The following is a 22,692-nucleotide window of genomic DNA, read 5'->3' on the forward strand; positions in this document are numbered from 1 at the left end:
TATGTTTTTTTTAAATACATTATTTCCTGTTAAAGTAACGTATGTTCATGACTAACATGTAAAACAGTAGCATAGTCTATAGAGGCCTGTATACTAGGGGCTGAGTCTATAGAGGCCTGTATACTGGGGCTGAGTCTATATATAGTATATACTGGGGGCTGAGTCTATAGAGGCCTGTATACTGGGGGCTGAGTCTATATATAGTATATACTGGGGGCTGAGTCTATAGAGGCCTGTATACTGGGGGCTGAGTCTATATATAGTATATACTGGGGGCTGAGTCTATAGAGGCCTGTATGCTGGGGGCTGAGTCTATATATAGTATATACTGGGGGCTGAGTCTATAGAGGCCTATATACTGGGGGCTGAGTCTATATATAGTGTATACTAGGGGCTGAGTCTATATATAGTATATACTGGGGGCTGAGTCGATATGTAGTATATACTGGGGGCTGAGTCAATATGTAGTATATACTGGGGGCTGAGTCTATATATAGTATATACTGGGGGCTGAGTCTATATATAGTATATACTAGGGGCTGAGTCTATATATAGTATATATTAGGGGCTGAGTCTATATATAGTATATACTGGGGCTCAATGTCCCAAATGGTGCACTATTCCCTCTATAGTGCACTACATTTGACCATGGGCCCTATTCTGTAGTGCACTACTTTTGACTATGGGCCATAGTCTGTAGTGCACTACATTTGACCATGGGCCCTATGGGCTATTCTATTGACTACAAAATAAGTCCATAGACTCCAGTAGAATTCAGTTGTGGATATAATTTATACCTGATTAAACTCAGTAGAAGGGCTGGTTTGTATTGACATAAAATGTATTGTTATGTCATGATCTGGATGGAACCGGTGTTTTTTAGAATTTTGTTCTGTTCCGGAACAGTATAGATCCCTTTCGTTGACAGTTCTGGTTCTGTTCCTTGAAATTCCGGTTTTCTTTTCTGTTCCCTGAACTGCTTCCAACCCCTGGTTTAGAACATTGTAAAGTATCCATTAATTAAATAATAAACGCTAACAAACTGTAATCTTCTTCATTGAAGGTGGATGATGTTGGTAGATTGTCTTTATCCATGAAAAGTCAGTATTGTATCATGGTGATGATAAATCACAAGATTAAAAGATGCCAGACACTCACTGCATTTTGTTGGAATATTATAAACTGGCTGGTTTGAGCCCTGAATGCTGATTGGCTGACTGCCGTTGGTATATCAGACAGTATGACAAAACATTTATTTTTACTGCTCTAATTACATTGGAAACCAGTTTATAACAGCAATACGGCACCTCGGAGGGTTGTGGTATATGGCCAATATACCTCCGCTAAGGACTGTATCCAGGCAGTCCGCTTTCAGTCGTGCATAAGAACAGCCCTTAGCCGTGGTATATTGGCCATGTTTGTATTGAGTGGAGAGTGGTTGGGAAATTGTTTTGCACTCCGTGTAACGTTGTGCTGAAACACGAGAGAAGGTCGACAATCAACAGTCACTTTGAATCAGCAAAGTATATGAGAATGTCAGAACAGTTCCCACAGCAGCGGCAGATCACCATGACTGAAGTGGTAGCAGGGAAGACTGTGGCAAGCGCTGAAAGAATCAAGGTGAGTGGCGTTTTACTCCAACTTTTACTCCGCTACTCTTGGCTTTAGTAGGGTGGTCAGCACTCTGCTCTCCCCAGTCTACTCTTGGCTTTAGTAGGGTGGTCGGCACTCTGCTCTCCCCAGTCTACTCTTGGCTTTAGTAGGGTGGTCGGCACTCTGCTCTCCCCAGTCTACTCTTGGCTTTAGTAGGGTGGTCGGCACTCTGCTCTCCCCAGTCTACTCTTGGCTTTAGTAGGGTGGTCGGCACTCTGCTCTCCCCGGTGTGTCTATGGAGAGCGCTGCTCAAAGCGCTGAGTGCAATTTGTCAGCTTTGCCGTATTAAACTTGATACGTTTGACAAAAACACAATCTTTCTGGATTTAAAAATAAATGGTAATACCGTTTTAAAAGTACTTATCAACCACAATACTCAATTTTTACGTTTTCTGTTCTTCATCTCCCTTTCAGAAAAAAATCACAATCATGCATTTTGAAGACAACAAAAATCGATGCTCAAATTGATGAGCTTTGGATCTATTTGTTTTGTTTGAGAGAGAATGTGAGAGAGACTGGGAGGTGCATCTTGTGTTGATAGCAAGACCCAAGCCTGATGGAGAGGAGAGGTGTGAGAGGGACTGGGAGGTGCATCTTGTGTTGATAGCAAGACCCAAGCCTGATGGAGAGGAGAGGTGTGAGAGGGACTGGGAGGTGCATCTTGTGTTGATAGCAAGACCCAAGCCTGATGGAGAGGAGAGGTGTGAGAGGGACTGGGAGGTGCATCTTGTGTTGATAGCAAGACCCAAGCCTGATGGAGAGGAGAGGTGTGAGAGGGACTGGGAGGTGCATCTTGTGTTGATAGCAAGACCCAAGCCTGATGGAGAGGAGAGGTGTGAGAGGGACTGGGAGGTGCATCTTGTGTTGATAGCAAGCCCCAAGCCTGATGGAGAGGAGAGGTGTGAGAGGGACTGGGAGGTGCATCTTGTGTTGATAGCAAGACCCAAGCCTGATGGAGAGGAGAGGTGTGAGAGGGACTGGGAGGTGCATCTTGTGTTGATAGCAAGCCCCAAGCCTGATGGAGAGGAGAGGTGTGAGAGGGACTGGGAGGTGCATCTTGTGTTGATAGCAAGACCCAAGCCTGATGGAGAGGAGAGGTGTGAGAGGGACTGGGAGGTGCATCTTGTGTTGATAGCAAGACCCAAGCCTGATGGAGAGGAGAGGTGTGAGAGGGACTGGGAGGTGCATCTTGTGTTGATAGCAAGACCCAAGCCTGATGGAGAGGAGAGGTGTGAGAGGGACTGGGAGGTGCATCTTGTGTTGATAGCAAGACCCAAGCCTGATGGAGAGGAGAGGTGTGAGAGGAACTGGGAGGTGCATCTTGTGTTGATAGCAAGACCCAAGCCTGATGGAGAGGAGAGGTGTGAGAGGGACTGGGAGGTGCATCTTGTGTTGATAGCAAGCCCCAAGCCTGATGGAGAGGAGAGGTGTGAGAGGGACTGGGAGGTGCATCTTGTGTTGATAGCAAGACCCAAGCCTGATGGAGAGGAGAGGTGTGAGAGGGACTGGGAGGTGCATCTTGTGTTGATAGCAAGCCCCAAGCCTGATGGAGAGGAGAGGTGTGAGAGGGACTGGGAGGTGCATCTTGTGTTGATAGCAAGACCCAAGCCTGATGGAGAGGAGAGGTGTGAGAGGGACTGGGAGGTGCATCTAGTGTTGATAGCAAGACCCAAGCCTGATGGAGAGGAGAGGTGTGAGAGGGACTGGGAGGTGCATCTAGTGTTGATAGCAAGACCCAAGCCTGATGGAGAGGAGAGGTGTGAGAGGGACTGGGAGGTGCATCTAGTGTTGATAGCAAGACCCAAGCCTGATGGAGAGGAGAGGTGTGAGAGGGACTGGGAGGTGCATCTTGTGTTGATAGCAAGACCCAAGCCTGATGGAGAGGAGAGGTGTGTGAGGGACTGGGAGGTGCATCTTGTGTTGATAGCAAGACCCAAGCCTGATGGAGAGGAGAGGTGTGTGAGGGACTGGGAGGTGCATCTTGTGTTGATAGCAAGCCCCAAGCCTGATGGAGAGGAGAGGTGTGAGAGGGACTGGGAGGTGCATCTTGTGTTGATAGCAAGCCCCAAGCCTGATGGAGAGGAGAGGTGTGAGAGGGACTGGGAGGTGCATCTAGTGTTGATAGCAAGACCCAAGCCTGATGGAGAGGAGAGGTGTGAGAGGGACTGGGAGGTGCATCTAGTGTTGATAGCAAGCCCCAAGCCTGATGGAGAGGAGAGGTGTGAGAGGGACTGGGAGGTGCATCTAGTGTTGATAGCAAGACCCAAGCCTGATGGAGAGGAGAGGTGTGAGAGGGACTGGGAGGTGCATCTTGTGTTGATAGCAAGCCCCAAGCCTGATGGAGAGGAGAGGTGTGTGAGGGACTGGGAGGTGCATCTTGTGTTGATAGCAAGCCCCAAGCCTGATGGAGAGGAGAGGTGTGAGAGGGACTGGGAGGTGCATCTTGTGTTGATAGCAAGCCCCAAGCCTGATGGAGAGGAGAGGTGTGTGAGGGACTGGGAGGTGCATCTTGTGTTGATAGCAAGCCCCAAGCCTGATGGAGAGGAGAGGTGTGAGAGGGACTGGGAGGTGCATCTTGTGTTGATAGCAAGCCCCAAGCCTGACGGAGAGGAGAGGTGTGAGAGGAACTGGGAGGTGCATCTTGTGTTGATAGCAAGACCCAAGCCTGATGGAGAGGAGAGGTGTGAGAGGGACTGGGAGGTGCATCTTGTGTTGATAGCAAGACCCAAGCCTGATGGAGAGGAGAGGTGTGAGAGGGACTGGGAGGTGCATCTAGTGTTGATAGCAAGCCCCAAGCCTGATGGAGAGGAGAGGTGTGAGAGGGACTGGGAGGTGCATCTAGTGTTGATAGCAAGCCCCAAGCCTGATGGAGAGGAGAGGTGTGTGAGGGACTGGGAGGTGCATCTTGTGTTGATAGCAAGCCCCAAGCCTGATGGAGAGGAGAGGTGTGAGAGGGACTGGGAGGTGCATCTTGTGTTGATAGCAAGCCCCAAGCCTGACGGAGAGGAGAGGTGTGAGAGGAACTGGGAGGTGCATCTTGTGTTGATAGCAAGACCCAAGCCTGATGGAGAGGAGAGGTGTGAGAGGGACTGGGAGGTGCATCTTGTGTTGATAGCAAGACCCAAGCCTGATGGAGAGGAGAGGTGTGAGAGGGACTGGGAGGTGCATCTTGTGTTGATAGCAAGACCCAAGCCTGATGGAGAGGAGAGGTGTGAGAGGGACTGGGAGGTGCATCTTGTGTTGATAGCAAGACCCAAGCCTGATGGAGAGGAGAGGTGTGAGAGGGACTGGGAGGTGCATCTTGTGTTGATAGCAAGACCCAAGCCTGATGGAGAGGAGAGGTGTGAGAGGGACTGGGAGGTGCATCTTGTGTTGATAGCAAGACCCAAGCCTGATGGAGAGGAGAGGTGTGAGAGGGACTGGGAGGTGCATCTTGTGTTGATAGCAAGACCCAAGCCTGATGGAGAGGAGAGGTGTGAGAGGGACTGGGAGGTGCATCTTGTGTTGATAGCAAGACCCAAGCCTGATGGAGAGGAGAGGTGTGAGTGGGACTGGGAGGTGCATCTTGTGTTGATAGCAAGACCCAAGCCTGATGGAGAGGAGAGGTGTGAGTGGGACTGGGAGGTGCATCTTGTGTTGATAGCAAGACCCAAGCCTGATGGAGAGGAGAGGTGTGAGAGGGACTGGGAGGTGCATCTTGTGTTGATAGCAAGACCCAAGCCTGATGGAGAGGAGAGGTGTGAGTGGGACTGGGAGGTGCATCTTGTGTTGATAGCAAGACCCAAGCCTGATGGAGAGGAGAGGTGTGAGTGGGACTGGGAGGTGCATCTTGTGTTGATAGCAAGACCCAAGCCTGACGGAGAGGAGAGGTGTGAGAGGGACTGGGAGGTGCATCTTGTGTTGATAGCAAGACCCAAGCCTGACGGAGAGGAGAGGTGTGAGAGGGACTGGGAGGTGCATCTTGTGTTGATAGCAAGACCCAAGCCTGATGGAGAGGAGAGGTGTGAGAGGGACTGGGAGGTGCATCTTGTGTTGATAGCAAGACCCAAGCCTGATGGAGAGGAGAGGTGTGAGAGGGACTGGGAGGTGCATCTAGTGTTGATAGCAAGCCCCAAGCCTGACGGAGAGGAGAGGTGTGTGTGGGACTGGGAGGTGCATCTTGTGTTGATAGCAAGACCCAAGCCTGATGGAGAGGAGAGGTGTGAGAGGGACTGGGAGGTGCATCTTGTGTTGATAGCAAGCCCCAAGCCTGATGGAGAGGAGAGGTGTGAGAGGGACTGGGAGGTGCATCTTGTGTTGATAGCAAGCCCCAAGCCTGACGGAGAGGAGAGGTGTGAGAGGGACTGGGAGGTGCATCTTGTGTTGATAGCAAGACCCAAGCCTGACGGAGAGGAGAGGTGTGAGAGGGACTGGGAGGTGCATCTTGTGTTGATAGCAAGACCCAAGCCTGATGGAGAGGAGAGGTGTGAGTGGGACTGGGAGGTGCATCTTGTGTTGATAGCAAGACCCAAGCCTGATGGAGAGGAGAGGTGTGAGTGGGACTGGGAGGTGCATCTTGTGTTGATAGCAAGACCCAAGCCTGACGGAGAGGAGAGGTGTGAGAGGGACTGGGAGGTGCATCTTGTGTTGATAGCAAGACCCAAGCCTGACGGAGAGGAGAGGTGTGAGAGGGACTGGGAGGTGCATCTTGTGTTGATAGCAAGACCCAAGCCTGATGGAGAGGAGAGGTGTGAGAGGGACTGGGAGGTGCATCTTGTGTTGATAGCAAGACCCAAGCCTGATGGAGAGGAGAGGTGTGAGAGGGACTGGGAGGTGCATCTAGTGTTGATAGCAAGCCCCAAGCCTGACGGAGAGGAGAGGTGTGTGTGGGACTGGGAGGTGCATCTTGTGTTGATAGCAAGACCCAAGCCTGATGGAGAGGAGAGGTGTGAGAGGGACTGGGAGGTGCATCTTGTGTTGATAGCAAGCCCCAAGCCTGATGGAGAGGAGAGGTGTGAGAGGGACTGGGAGGTGCATCTTGTGTTGATAGCAAGCCCCAAGCCTGACGGAGAGGAGAGGTGTGAGAGGGACTGGGAGGTGCATCTTGTGTTGATAGCAAGACCCAAGCCTGACGGAGAGGAGAGGTGTGAGAGGGACTGGGAGGTGCATCTTGTGTTGATAGCAAGCCCCAAGCCTGATGGAGAGGAGAGGTGTGAGAGGGACTGGGAGGTGCATCTTGTGTTGATAGCAAGCCCCAAGCCTGACGGAGAGGAGAGGTGTGAGAGGGACTGGGAGGTGCATCTTGTGTTGATAGCAAGACCCAAGCCTGATGGAGAGGAGAGGTGTGAGTGGGACTTGGAGGTGCATCTTGTGTTGATAGCAAGCCCCAAGCCTGACGGAGAGGAGAGGTGTGAGAGGGACTGGGAGGTGCATCTTGTGTTGATAGCAAGACCCAAGCCTGATGGAGAGGAGAGGTGTGAGTGGGACTGGGAGGTGCATCTTGTGTTGATAGCAAGCCCCAAGCCTGATGGAGAGGAGAGGTGTGAGAGGGACTGGGAGGTGCATCTTGTGTTGATAGCAAGACCCAAGCCTGATGGAGAGGAGAGGTGTGAGAGGGACTGGGAGGTGCATCTTGTGTTGATAGCAAGACCCAAGCCTGATGGAGAGGAGAGGTGTGAGAGGGACTGGGAGGTGCATCTTGTGTTGATAGCAAGACCCAAGCCTGATGGAGAGGAGAGGTGTGAGTGGGACTGGGAGGTGCATCTTGTGTTGATAGCAAGACCCAAGCCTGATGGAGAGGAGAGGTGTGAGTGGGACTGGGAGGTGCATCTTGTGTTGATAGCAAGACCCAAGCCTGACGGAGAGGAGAGGTGTGAGAGGGACTGGGAGGTGCATCTTGTGTTGATAGCAAGACCCAAGCCTGACGGAGAGGAGAGGTGTGAGAGGGACTGGGAGGTGCATCTTGTGTTGATAGCAAGACCCAAGCCTGATGGAGAGGAGAGGTGTGAGAGGGACTGGGAGGTGCATCTTGTGTTGATAGCAAGACCCAAGCCTGATGGAGAGGAGAGGTGTGAGAGGGACTGGGAGGTGCATCTTGTGTTGATAGCAAGACCCAAGCCTGACGGAGAGGAGAGGCGTGAGAGGGACTGGGAGGTGCATCTTGTGTTGATAGCAAGACCCAAGCCTGACGGAGAGGAGAGGTGTGAGAGGGACTGGGAGGTGCATCTTGTGTTGATAGCAAGACCCAAGCCTGATGGAGAGGAGAGGTGTGAGAGGGACTGGGAGGTGCATCTTGTGTTGATAGCAAGACCCAAGCCTGATGGAGAGGAGAGGTGTGAGTGGGACTGGGAGGTGCATCTTGTGTTGATAGCAAGACCCAAGCCTGATGGAGAGGAGAGGTGTGAGAGGGACTGGGAGGTGCATCTTGTGTTGATAGCAAGACCCAAGCCTGATGGAGAGGAGAGGTGTGAGAGGGACTGGGAGGTGCATCTTGTGTTGATAGCAAGACCCAAGCCTGATGGAGAGGAGAGGTGTGAGAGGGACTGGGAGGTGCATCTTGTGTTGATAGCAAGACCCAAGCCTGATGGAGAGGAGAGGTGTGAGAGGGACTGGGAGGTGCATCTTGTGTTGATAGCAAGACCCAAGCCTGATGGAGAGGAGAGGTGTGAGAGGGACTGGGAGGTGCATCTTGTGTTGATAGCAAGACCCAAGCCTGACGGAGAGGAGAGGTGTGAGAGGGACTGGGAGGTGCATCTTGTGTTGATAGCAAGACCCAAGCCTGATGGAGAGGAGAGGTGTGAGAGGGACTGGGAGGTGCATCTTGTGTTGATAGCAAGACCCAAGCCTGACGGAGAGGAGAGGTGTGAGAGGGACTGGGAGGTGCATCTTGTGTTGATAGCAAGACCCAAGCCTGACGGAGAGGAGAGGTGTGAGAGGGACTGGGAGGTGCATCTTGTGTTGATAGCAAGCCCCAAGCCTGATGGAGAGGAGAGGTGTGAGAGGGACTGGGAGGTGCATCTTGTGTTGATAGCAAGACCCAAGCCTGATGGAGAGGAGAGGTGTGAGAGGGACTGGGAGGTGCATCTTGTGTTGATAGCAAGACCCAAGCCTGATGGAGAGGAGAGGTGTGAGAGGGACTGGGAGGTGCATCTTGTGTTGATAGCAAGACCCAAGCCTGACGGAGAGGAGAGGTGTGAGTGGGACTGGGAGGTGCATCTTGTGTTGATAGCAAGACCCAAGCCTGATGGAGAGGAGAGGTGTGAGAGGGACTGGGAGGTGCATCTTGTGTTGATAGCAAGACCCAAGCCTGATGGAGAGGAGAGGTGTGAGAGGGACTGGGAGGTGCATCTTGTGTTGATAGCAAGACCCAAGCCTGATGGAGAGGAGAGGTGTGAGAGGGACTGGGAGGTGCATCTTGTGTTGATAGCAAGCCCCAAGCCTGATGGAGAGGAGAGGTGTGAGAGGGACTGGGAGGTGCATCTTGTGTTGATAGCAAGCCCCAAGCCTGATGGAGAGGAGAGGTGTGAGAGGGACTGGGAGGTGCATCTTGTGTTGATAGCAAGACCCAAGCCTGATGGAGAGGAGAGGTGTGAGAGGGACTGGGAGGTGCATCTTGTGTTGATAGCAAGACCCAAGCCTGATGGAGAGGAGAGGTGTGAGAGGGACTGGGAGGTGCATCTTGTGTTGATAGCAAGACCCAAGCCTGATGGAGAGGAGAGGTGTGTGTGGGACTGGGAGGTGCATCTTGTGTTGATAGCAAGACCCAAGCCTGATGGAGAGGAGAGGTGTGAGAGGGACTGGGAGGTGCATCTTGTGTTGATAGCAAGACCCAAGCCTGATGAAGAGGAGAGGTGTGAGAGGGACTGGGAGGTGCATCTTGTGTTGATAGCAAGACCCAAGCCTGATGGAGAGGAGAGGTGTGAGAGGGACTGGGAGGTGCATCTTGTGTTGATAGCAAGACCCAAGCCTGATGGAGAGGAGAGGTGTGAGAGGGACTGGGAGGTGCATCTTGTGTTGATAGCAAGACCCAAGCCTGATGGAGAGGAGAGGTGTGAGAGGGACTGGGAGGTGCATCTTGTGTTGATAGCAAGACCCAAGCCTGATGGAGAGGAGAGGTGTGAGAGGGACTGGGAGGTGCATCTTGTGTTGATAGCAAGCCCCAAGCCTGATGGAGAGGAGAGGTGTGAGAGGGACTGGGAGGTGCATCTTGTGTTGATAGCAAGCCCCAAGCCTGATGGAGAGGAGAGGTGTGAGAGGGACTGGGAGGTGCATCTTGTGTTGATAGCAAGCCCCAAGCCTGACGGAGAGGAGAGGTGTGTGTGAGTGGATACATTTTATCTAATTAATTGGTGCAATTGTTCTTTTTCAGATTTGTGGAGATTGGGTACACACTTGCACAACAGTCAACATGCACGAGGGAAAAAAAGTTGCAAAATGTATCACAGAATTTCCGAAAAGCATCCACAAAATCAAGTAGAAATCAGAAAAGAATGTCGCGAAATGCTGTATTATGTTGGTAGATTGTCTTTATTGATGTCAGTATAGTCACTTTAAATAATGCCACTTTAATGTTTACATATCTTACATTACTCATCTCGTGTGTATATATACTGTATGTTATGCATCGTGCCTCTCGGTCATCTCATCCATATATTTATATTTACATATTCTTATTCAATCCCTTTACACTTGTGTGTATTGGGTAGTTGTTGTGAATTTGTTAGATTACTTGTTAGATACTACTGCACTGTCGGAACGAGAAGACAAGCATTTCGCTACACACGCATTAACATCTGCTAACCATGTGTGACCCATAGAAATATAATGTAATGACAGCTGTCTTGTTTTGGTTGAAATATCTATTTTCGTTTGTTTTGCCTGACTTCTTTCCGTCGGAGGCCGGTAAAACATGCACAATGACTACGCTGATACGACGCTCGCGAACATTTCCTGCAGCATCTCATAATCCAGACCAAACTCACTCGGAAAGTGGATACATTTTTCCCGCTGCTCTACGAGACCTCACCATTTCCAATTATTTTCAGCCAAACAATTAGCTACAGGAAATCAGTTCCAGGTAACCTATTGCTAATGATTATTATTTGTTTTAATGATGCTTGTAACACGGTCTGTAAACCAACGCATTCCAGGATGAAACCGCACTGGTTTCAGCGGCCTGGTTTTGTTGTTCCCCCAGCTAGTTAGCTGTTAGCCAGTTAGTAACACATCTCCCGTCCGACCCGTTTGTGTAGCTAGCTAGCTAACATGCTAACATTATTTCAGGTTCACGGTTGAAGTGTGACTTTTATTTCATAGTTAGCCAGCTGTCGTGTCTTCACGAGTAAAATGACTGTACCGAGGAATTAGCAAACCGGCTGCTCCTTGTTTAGCCAAAGGCGTTTTGGTAGGCCGTCATTGCAAATAAGAATTTGTTGTTAACTGATTTGCCTATTTAAATAAATAAAACAAATATTTGGTTTATCTATTTAGGTAACCAGCTCGCAAAATGAGCAGGACTAAACGTTGCTAAACGAACGTTATTCTACATTTTCTTGCCTGCCGAACCCCCCCCTTCTAATTTCCTAAATTTTGTGTCTAGAGTCAAATACTTCCTGTGGCACACACTACTGGTCAACACGAGCCACCAAAATCCTGTCAAATACTTTATATAGAACAAACTTCGCGTCAGGATATGCAACCGAAATTAATAAATAATGTGTTTGTGTTATATTAAATATTCTATTAAACATGCCTTCTGGATGGTAACGGGGTGAACAGGCAGTGGCTTGGGTGGTTGTCGTCCTTGATGATTTCCCCCCCACGCATGTCACGTGTCCTGCTTATATCAGTACATTCGTAACGACTTAAGGATGACACAACTTCTATTCGAAGTAAACCTTGTGTAGGAAATAAGCCATTACTTTTTGTTGTTGACCAAAATTGACACACTCATTGACCTCCATACAAAAACTCCCTGCTTGGTGGGCGAAACAAAGAGAAAAACGCCACCTATTGGAGGGAGACAGATTTGCAGCCGCGTTGGGCCTCTCTTCCTCTTCCTCTCTGGTTATACTTTGTAAATAAAAGTATTTCTATAAGATATTATGTGATTTCTTTGTTTATTTGTTTATTTTTTCCAGACTAAATGCTCAACAATGTGTTCTGTGTGTAGACCTATTAATTATTGTCCACAATTATCAATATATTTTATACTAGGTATCATACAAAGAATAACTAAAATATTTATATAAAATATTGTTATTTATTTGTTGTTTTTTTCAAGTCTAAATGGTCAACAATGTGTGTCCTCCTATCATTTATTGCACCTTACACAATTATCTGTACATTGCGCTGCAGTAACAGGTTCATTCTACCCAGGAACACTTCTAGTTTCCAAATCCACTGAGTTTACACCCCCAGGAACACTTCTAGTTTCCAAGTCCACTGAGTTTACACTCCCAGGAACACTTCTAGTTTCCAAGTCCACTGAGTTTACACCCCCAGGAACACTTCTAGTTTCCAAGCCCACTGAGTTTACACCCCCAGGAAAACTTCTAGTTTCCAAGTCCACTGAGTTTACACCCCCAGGAACACTTCTAGTTTCCAAGTCCACTGAGTTTACACCCCCAGGAACACTTCTAGTTTCCAAATCCACTGAGTTTACACCCCCAGGAACACTTCTAGTTTCCAAGTCCACTGAGTTTACACCCCCAGGAACACTTCTAGTTTCCAAGTCCACTGAGTTTACACCCCCAGGAACACTTCTAGTTTCCAGCCCACTGAGTTTACACCCCCAGGAACACTTCTAGTTTCCAAGTCCACTGAGTTTACACCCCCAGGAACACTTCTAGTTTCCAAGTCCACTGAGTTTACACCTCCAGGAACACTTCTAGTTTCCAAGCCCACTGAGTTTACACCCCCAGGAAAACGTATAGTTTCCAAGTCCACTGAGTTTACACCCCCAGGAACACTTCTAGTTTTCAAGTCCACTGAGTTTACACCCCCAGGAACACTTCTAGTTTCCAAGTCCACTGAGTTTACACCCACAGGAACACTTCTAGTTTCCAAGTCCACTGAGTTTACACCCCCAGGAACACTTCTAGTTTCAAAGTCCACTGAGTTTACACCCCCAGGAACACTTCTAGTTTCAAAGTCCACTGAGTTTACACCCACAGGAACACTTCTAGTTTCCAAGTCCACTGAGTTTACACCCCTAGGAGCGTCTCTTTTTTCGTAATTGAATCGCAATTGTATATCTTGAAATTGGGGAGAAAAAGGGGGTAAAATACACACACAAAAAAACAATTCTAAACAACTTTTAACAATTTTCACTGAAAATTATACAAACACAGTGCGGATTTACAGTTTTTGCTGTTTGGTGCTGTCCTTGTTACCAAACTTTGTAGAATTTTCTGTGGAAATTGTTCAAATTAGTCCTTGTGCATGGAGTTGAATGGTTTGTTTAACTTTGTATTCATTGGTTTTTCATACATTTTAAAGTGACATCTCTGTGTCTACATCACTCTGTTACCTAGAATTAGGGGCAATTCCTAACGCAAGAAAATTATTGTGTTGCCTAATAGCCTATAGGGGAATGTTTGAATAGGCTACTGAGGATGGGGTGGTCATTTCAATCACTGTATGTATCAATGTATCATATTATAGTAATGAATTCGAACTGAATATGCTTGTACTCAACGGCCACTGTTTTTCTTATTCACTTATGGCCTAATCTGACTGGCTGTTGCCGTCAATCCTATATTTATTTTATGGAAAAAGGTTTCCTGCTGGACGGGATGTGTGGTTAGCTAGCTTAGATAAATTTTTGCTGTCTTTTCTGGAGCCATACCACGATCGAGGTTTGTGAAAATCACCCTGAATTCTTTCGGTCTCCTCTTTTAGATCCACCTCTAGCCTACCATGTCTGAACCAGGTTCTGGTGTTCCAGCCCAGAGAAGCTCACAGCGGGGTCCAGAGTTCCTGTCAGTGAAGCTGGCGGACTGCAGTCAAACAGTGGAACTCAATGTGATTGTCAAAGAGGAGGAGGAGGAGAGAGAAATCAATGAGGGGGAGGAGGAAGAGCGAGAGGAGGACAGGGACTCTGTTGACTCAGGTAAATTCAGGCTAACATCCTCTTTGGTTCAGAGAGTTGAACAACCCAAAATAGCTATTGATTTTCTGGTTCATTAAGAAATGTAAACTTAGATATGTTTTTGGTTGTTAAGTCAATTAGACCATGCCAATTTCAAGTTAATCTTTCAAAAAAAATATATATTTCTGAATATTAGCTGGCTAACTCATTGATTCTGCTTTGTATTATAACCCTCAGGCTATATGTATGTGTAAGAGGGAAGGCGAGTGTCTACCAACCATTTGGCAATGCATTGTAATTTCACAATGCCATTATCTATGTGCGATGCTATGCAACAAGCCCTTTGCAAAGTATTTCTTTCAGTACTCTGTTAATCCAAATTAATGTTGAATCCTGCATTGGTAAGCTTAAAGCCTTTGTTTCTTCAGTTTCTTCAGTTTCTGACCATATGTATGTTCATATTCTTACAGGAGAGATCCCCAACCCAGACTCAGTCAACAAGCCCAGTTACACAGCATCAAGACTACCTGGACATGGGAGTTATTCGTGCCCTCAATGTGAGAAGAGTTTCAGTTCCTCCACTATTCTAAAGAATCATCAAAGAGTACACACTGGAGAAAAACCTTTCCACTGCTCTGCATGTGGGAAGAGTTTCAGTGAGAAAGTAAACCTTAAGAGACACGAGAGAGTACATAGTGGAGAGAAGCCTTACCACTGCACCCAATGCGGGAAGAGCTTCAATCATTCTGGAAGCCTTAAGGAACACCAAAGAGTACATACAGGGGAGAAACCTTACCACTGTGCTCTTTGTAGGAAGAATTTCAGTCAGCCAGGAAGCCTTAAGAAACACCAGAGAATTCACACAGGGGAGAAACCTTACCACTGCTCACAGTGTGGAAAGAATTTTCGTTTCGCAGGAGACCTAAAGAGTCACCAGAGATCACACAGTGGAGAGAAGCCTTACCACTGTTCTCAGTGTGGCGAGGGATTCACTCAGCTCAGGCGTCTTAAACGTCATCAGAGAATACACATTGGAGGGAAGCCTGTCTGTGTTTTAAATGTGATTGTCAAAGAGGAGGAGGTTGAGAGGGAAATCAAAGAGGAGGAAAAGCGAGAAGTTGAGGAAGAGGAGGACAATAGTGGTATAGTTGACCCAGATACATCAACATTACCTGGTTGTAGTCTTTACCCCTGCCATCAATGTGGGAAGAGTTTCCGTTCCTCAAGTAATCTACAGAATCATCAAAAAGTACACACTGGAGAAAAGCCTTACCACTGCTCTGAGTGTGGGGAGGGATTCACTCAGCTACTACATCTTAAAAGTCATCAAAGAATACACAATGGAGGGAAGCCTGTTTGTGCGTTAAATGTGATTGTCAAAGAGGAGGAGGTTCAGAGGGAAATCAAAGAGGAGGAAAAGCGAGAAGTTGAGGAAGAGGAGGACAATAGTAGTGTAGTTGACCCAGATACACCAAGACTGCCTGATCGTGGTCGTTACCCATGCCATCAATGTGGGAAGAGTTTCCGTTCCTCAAGTAATCTAAAGAATCATCAAAGAGTACACACAGGAGAGAAACCTTACCACTGCTCCCAATGTGGGAGGGGTTTCAGTGAGAAGGTAAATCTTAAGAGACATGGCAAAGTGCATAGTGGAAAGAAGCCTTATCACTGCAGCCAATGTGAGAAGAGCTTTAATTATTCAGGAAGCCTTAAGGAACACCAGAGAATACATACAGGGGAGAAGCCTTACCACTGCTCTCTATGTGGTAAGAGTTTCAGTCAGCCAGGAAACCTTAAGAAACATCAGAGAACACATACAGGGGAGAAGCCTTACCACTGCTCTCTTTGCGGTAAGAGTTTCAGTCAGCCAGGAAACCTTAAGAAACATCAGAGAGTACATACAGGCGAGAAGCTTTACCACTGCTCTCATTGTGGGGGGGGTTTCACTCAGCTAAGAAGTCTTAAAAGTCATGAGAAAATACACATTGGAGGGAAGCCTGCCTGTGCTTTCAATGTGATTGTCAAGGAGGAGGAGGAGGAGGAGGAGGAGGAGGAGGAAGAAAAGAAAGAAGTTGAGGGAGAGGAGAGTGACGTGAAATAAAGGTGAAGAGAGAATAGATAAGCAACTCTATAGTTATTGAAATTCACACCTGTCCTTGCAATTGCATCTTCTGTGACAGCATGGTCATGGGCAGCACCATTTGAGTTTTAAAAATCAGTAAGGGTTTTTCCTGCACAACTGTAAAATCAGACTGTAGCCTTGTCACAGCCAGGTCAGCAGTCGGGGTAATTCCGTAACGTAGTAGTATCATCCGTATTTAGATAAGATCGTTAACAACTATAGCGGTTGCTGTAATAGTGCTATTCCCAGGCCTAAAGCCTGATTGGTTTACGTTAACAATACATGTCTCATTGTAAACCAGGTTGCCAGTCCGGGCCTAAGCCTGTGTTCCTGGCCTTGACCCAAGCATCATTTATTTAATGAATTATTTCTGAACAGGATACCACCTCCTAATGTGCTACAGTGTGTATAGTCTGAACAAGATACCACCTAATGTGCTACAGTGTGTACAGTCTGAACAGGATACCACCTAATGTGCTACAGTGTGTACAGTCTGAACAGGATACCTCCTCCTAATGTGCTACAGTGTGTATAGTCTGAACAGGATACCTCCTCCTAATGTGCTACAGTGTGTATAGTCTGAACAGGATACCTCCTCCTAATGTGCTACAGTGTGTATAGTCTGAACAGGATACCTCCTCCTAATGTGCTACAGTGTGTACAGTCTGAACAAGATACCACGTAATGTGCTACAGTGTGTACAGTCTGAACAGGTACAAAGCCAAGGTTGGTGATTTACTGCTACCTGCAGTTATGGAATGTTATCTCAGGACTATAAATTAATTGGTTGACTCCTCCTCCTGACCTCCTCCTGGCCTGGATGGAATTATACGACCTGGATATAGTGCACTACATTTGACCATGATTTTGGAATGAGATGTTGGACGAGCAGGTGTCCACGTACACTACATCGGTTGCCACTACAAACGTATCTTCCTTTATCTACTACCAAACATAGAAACGCGCCATTTTCACATCTGCTGATGTTGGGTTGGTGCTTGAGATTATGAATATGTAGTAGAATGTTTTTGAAATGTCCCTTTAAAGGTACGTATGCCCATGTACACGACTAACATTTAAATGTAAAACAGTTGACAGTAGCATAATCTATATTTGACTTGAGCTGAATACTGGGGCTGAGTCTATATATAGTATATACTGGGGGCTGAGTCTATATAGTATATACTGGGGGCTGAGTCTATATATAGTATATACTGGGGGCTGAGTCTATATAGTATATACTGGGGGCTGAGTCTATATAGTATATACTGGGGGCTGAGTCTATATATAGTATATACTGGGGGCTGAGTCTATATAGTATATACTGGGGGCTGAGTCTATATAGTATATACTGGGGGCTGAGTCTATATATAGTATATACTGGGGGCTGAGTCTATATATAGTATATACTGGGGGCTGAGTCTGTATATAGTATATACTGGGGGCTGAGTCTGTATATAGTATATACTGGGGGCTGAGTCTGTATATAGTATATACTGGGGGCTGAGTCTATATATAGTATATACTGGGGGCTGAGTCTGTATATAGTATATACTGGGGGCTGAGTCTGTATATAGTATATACTGGGGGCTGAGTCTATATATAGTATATACTGGGGGCTGAGTCTGTATATAGTATATACTGGGGGCTGAGTCTATATATAGTATATACTGGGGGCTGAGTCTATATATAGTATATACTGGGGGCTGAGTCTGTATATAGTATATACTGGGGGCTGAGTCTGTATATAGTATATACTGGGGGCTGAGTCTGTATATAGTATATACTGGGGGCTGAGTCTGTATATAGTATATACTGGGGGCTGAGTCTATATATAGTATATACTGGGGGCTGAGTCTGTATATAGTATATACTGGGGGCTGAGTCTATATATAGTATATACTGGGGGCTGAGTCTATATATAGTATATACTGGTGGCTGAGTCTATATGTAGTATATACTGGGGGCTGAGTCTATATATAGGATATACTGGGGGCTGAGTCTATATATAGTATATACTGGGGGCTGAGTCTATATATAGTATATACTGGGGGCTGAGTCTATATATATTATATACTGGGGCTGAGTCTATATATAGTATATACTGGGGGCTGAATGTCCCAAATGGCGCGCTATTCACCCTGTAGTGCACTACTTTCGACTATGGGCCCTATTCTGTAGTGCACTACATTTGACTATGTGCCCTATTCTGTAGTGCACTACATTTGACTATGGGCCCTATTCTGTAGTGCACTGCATTTGACCATGGGCCCTATTCTGTAGTGCACTACTTTTGACTATGGGCCCTATTCTGTAGTGCACTACTTTTGACTATGGGCCCTATTCTGTAGTGCACTGCATTTGACTATGGGCCATAGTCTGTAGTGCACTGCATTTGTCCATGGGCCCTATTCTGTAGTGCACTGCAGTTGTCCATGGGCCCTATTCTGTAGTGCACTGCATTTGTCCATGGGCCCTATTCTGTAGTGCACTACATTTGTCCATGGGCCCTATTCTGTAGTGCACTACATTTGTCCATGGGCCCTATTCTGTAGTGCACTACATTTGTCCATGGGCCCTATTCTGTAGTGCACTACATTTGTCCATGGGCCCTATTCTGTAGTGCACTACATTTTTCCATGGGCCCTATTCTGTAGTGCACTACATTTGTCCATGGGCCCTATTCTGTAGTGCACTGCATTTGTCCATGGGCCCTATTCTGTAGTGCACTACAGTTGTCTATGGGCCCTATTCTGTAGTGCACTACAGTTGTCCATGGGCCCTATTCTGTAGTGCACTACATTTGTCCATGGGCCCTATGGTCTATTCTATTGAATACAAAATAAGTCCATAGACTCCAGTAGAATTCAGTTGTGGATATGTTTTATACCTGATTAAACTCAGTAGAAGGGCTGGTTTGTATTGACATAAAATGTATTGTTATGTCATGATCTGGATGGAACCGGTGTTTTTTAGAATTTTGTTCTGTTCCGGAACCGTATAGATCCCTTTCGTTGACAGTTCTGGTTCTGTTCCTTGAAATTCCGGTTTTCTTTTCTGTTCCCTGAACTGGTTCCAACCCCTGGTTTAGAATATTGTAAAGTATCCATTAATTAAATAATAAACGCTAACAAACTGTAATCTTCTTCTTCATTGAAGGTGGATGATGTTGGTAGATTGTCTTTATCCATGAAAAGTCAGTATTGTATCATGGTGATGATAAATCACAAGAATAAAAGATGCCAGACATTAATTGTTGGAATAATATAACGTGACACTGCAGGCCTGTGTAGGATTATCTACATTACACACAGTCTCTTCTCTACTCGTTCATCTGCCCAGCGAAGAGGCTACTCTGGTGAATGTCTGTGATGAATAAAGAGTGGTGCTCGTTTAATAAAGTTAGATCAACGCTTAATACAGTTAGATCAACGTTTAATAAAGTTAGATCAAAATCAAATTTTCGAGCTCTACCCAGTAGATTTTGCGGTGACGTAGTGTCCCCATGAGTGACAGAACACTGAGCCAATCACGGAGCAACTAGAGAACATTACCAAACCCCTATGCTTCGTATATTCCGCTGGCTGTCCCACCACCACAGAAGGCACTGAGCTAGGCTGAAACACCTGCATTTTGGAGCTGCCTTACTCAAGAAAGCAAAAAATGAGACTAAGTTTGTATGTGGCTTTATTAACTCAATGTTTTATTTATTTATTTGACATTGTTTGCAAACTGAAATGTGACATGTATTAATGCCAAAATAACATGCAAAACAGGCAACAATAAAAAAATATATATATATATATACACATACAGTACCAGTCAACAGTTTGGACACACCTACTCATTCCAGGGTTTTTATTTATGTTTACTATTTTCTACATTGTATAATAATAATGAAGACACCAAAACTATGAAATAGCACATATGGAATCATATAGTAACAAAAGAAGTGTTAAACAAATCAAAATATATCTTATATTTGAGATTCTTCAAAAAGAACGCAGCACAACTATGCAGTTACCCATACTTGGGACTGGGCAAAAACTCCCTATTTTCAGCCACAGACTAAAAAAAAAATATGTATCTGTCAGATGGCCAAAATATGCACAACTACAACAGCAGATATGACACTCACAAACATGTATTGCAGTGCTCCATTAATCCAGACCAGACACAGTCAGCAGGGTTAGGGGGTCATGGCAGCAACACACTAGCTGTATCCTATCCACATTAAGACTTCAGGTTTTCGGAATTTGATTTCAAAATAAAAGTCAGGGGATAAACTTTTTTTGCAGCTTTGCATAGGACATAATGTTAAAATGATGTTAAAAAAAAAAACAATTAGACCAGCAACACTGTATTATTCAGTGCCCCATGAAATGACACCATATGTACACTGAGTGGACACAACATTAGAAACACCTTCCTGATATTGAGTTGCACCCCCTTTTGCCCTCAGAACAGCCTCAATTTGTCAGGTAATGGACTCTACAAGGTGTCGAAAGCCTTCTATAGGGATGCGGAGCCATGTTGAATCCAATGCTTCCCACAGTTGTGTGAAGTTGGCTGGATGTCCTTTGGGTGATGGAGCATTCTTTATCTACACACAATACCGCATAACGACAAAGCGAGAATAGGTTTTTAGACATTTTTGCAAATGTATTAAAAATAAAATACAGAAATAGCTTATTTACATAAATATTAATCCTTGAGATGTTTCGACAACTTGGAGTCCACCTGTTGATTGATTGGACATGATTTGGAAAGGCACACACCTGTCTATATAAGGTCCCACAGTTGACAGTGCATGAGAGAGCAAAAAACAAGCCCTGAGCTCGAAGGAATTGTCCATAGAGCTCCGAGACAGGATTCTGTCGAGACATACATCTGGGGAAGGGTACCAAAACATTTCTGCAGCATTGAAGGTCCCCGAGAACACAGTGGCCTCCATCATTCTTAAATGGATGAAGTTTGGAACCATCAAGACTCTTCCTAGAGCTGGCCACCCAGCCAAACTGACAACCATCTCTGCTGCACTACACCAATCAGGCCTTTATGGTAGAGTGGCCAGACAGGATGCCACTCCTCAGTAAAAGGCACATGACAGCCTGCTTGGAGTTGGCACCTAAAGGTCTCTCAGACCATGAGAAACAAGATTCTCTGGTCTGATGAAACCAAGATTGAACTCTTTGGCCTGAATGCCAATCGTCACGTCTGGAGGAAACCTGGCAGCATCCCTACGGTGAAGCATGGTGGTGGCAGCATCATGCTGTGGGGATGTTTGTCAGCGGCAGGGACTGGGAGACTAGTCAGGATCGAGGGACAGATGAACGGAGCAATGTATAGAGAGATCCCAATGAAAACCTGCTCCAGATCACTCAGGACTTCAGTCCGGTGTTGAAGGTTCACCTTCCAACAGGTCAACAACCATAAGCACACAGCTGAGACAAAGCAGGAGTGGCAACGGGACAAGTCTCTGAATGTCCTTGAGTGGCCCAGCCAGAGCACGGACTTTAACCCGATCGACCGTCTCTGGAGAGACCTGAAAATAGCAGTGCAGCGACGCTCCCCATCCAACCTGACAGAGATTGAGAGGATCTACAGAGAAGAATGGGAGAAACTCCGTAAATACAGGTGTGCCAAGCTTGTAGCATCAAACCCAAGAAGACTTGAGGCTGTAATCTCTGCCAAAGGTGCTTCAACAAAGTACTGAGTAAAGGGTCTGAATACTTATGTCAATGTATTATTTACGTTTTTTAGTTTTAATAAATGTGCACAATTTTCTAGAAACCTGTTTTTGCTTTGTCATTATGGGGTATTATGTGTAAATTGATGTGGGAAAAGTCAAAGGGTCTGAATACTTTTCCGAAGGATCTGTACACAATCCATGTCTCAATTGTCTCAAGGCATCAAATTTCTTCTTTAACTTGTCTCCTCCCCTTCATCTAAACTGATTGAAGTGGATTTAACAAGTGACATCAATAAGGGTTCATAGCTTTTACCTGGTTTCACCTGGATTTATTTTACCAGTCTATGTAGGCCGTCATTGAAAAATAAGAATTTGTTCTCAACTGACTTGCCTAGTTAAATAAAGGTTACACGTGTCAAATTTCACCTGGATTTATTTCACCAGTTTTTGTCATGGAAAGAGCAGGTGTTCCTAATGTTTTGTACAATATATTGGGTGCAGTAAAAGGCCAGCAACACGCCATATAATTGAGTCTCCCATGAAATGGTACCCTATATACATTCTACAGACCCTACTGAGGATTCCCTAGTGCAGCACCTAGAATAGTTTTCACTCTACCAGCCAATATGTATTTCATATACCGGGTCTGGGCTCGGGGGCCTGATGGGTGTCACACTTTTCCCCTATCCCTAGCGTTTAGACACTTTTCCCCTATCCCTAGCGTTTAGACACTTTTCCCCTATCCCTAGCGTTTAGACACTTTCCCCCTAACCCCAGCGTTTAGACACTTTCCCCCTATCCCTAGCGTTTAGACACTTTTCCCCTAACCCTAACGTTTAGACACTTTCCCCCTATCCCCAGCGTTTAGACACTTTTCCCCTATCCCTACCCTTTAGACACTTTTCCCCTATCCCTAGCGTTTAGACACTTTCCCCCTATCCCTACCCTTTAGACACTTTTCCCCTATCCCTAGCGTTTAGACACTTTCCCCCTATCCCCAGCGTTTAGACACTTTCCCCCTATCCCCAGCGTTTAGACACTTTTCTCCTAACCCTAGCGTTTAGACACTTTTCCCCTATCCCTAGCGTTTAGACACTTTTCCCCTATCCCTAGCGTTTAGACACTTTTCCCCTATCCCTAGCGTTTAGACACTTT

General features: G+C 46.3%; 1 pseudogene across 1 annotated transcript; it reads left to right on the top strand.

Annotated features, from left to right (window-relative positions):
- The first annotated feature begins 10,586 nt into the window (after positions 1-10,586).
- On the top strand, positions 10,587-15,131 carry LOC118938400 (uncharacterized; annotated as a pseudogene). Its single transcript, XR_016485592.1, has 3 exons — positions 10,587-10,708; positions 13,534-13,744; positions 14,194-15,131. The product of XR_016485592.1 is annotated as an uncharacterized LOC118938400 (transcript).
- Positions 15,132-22,692: the final 7,561 nt, after the last annotated feature.

This window comes from Oncorhynchus mykiss, chromosome 13 (assembly GCF_057628025.1).
Source record: "Oncorhynchus mykiss isolate SJ-2025 chromosome 13, ASM5762802v1, whole genome shotgun sequence".
Taxonomy (NCBI): domain Eukaryota; kingdom Metazoa; phylum Chordata; class Actinopteri; order Salmoniformes; family Salmonidae; genus Oncorhynchus; species Oncorhynchus mykiss.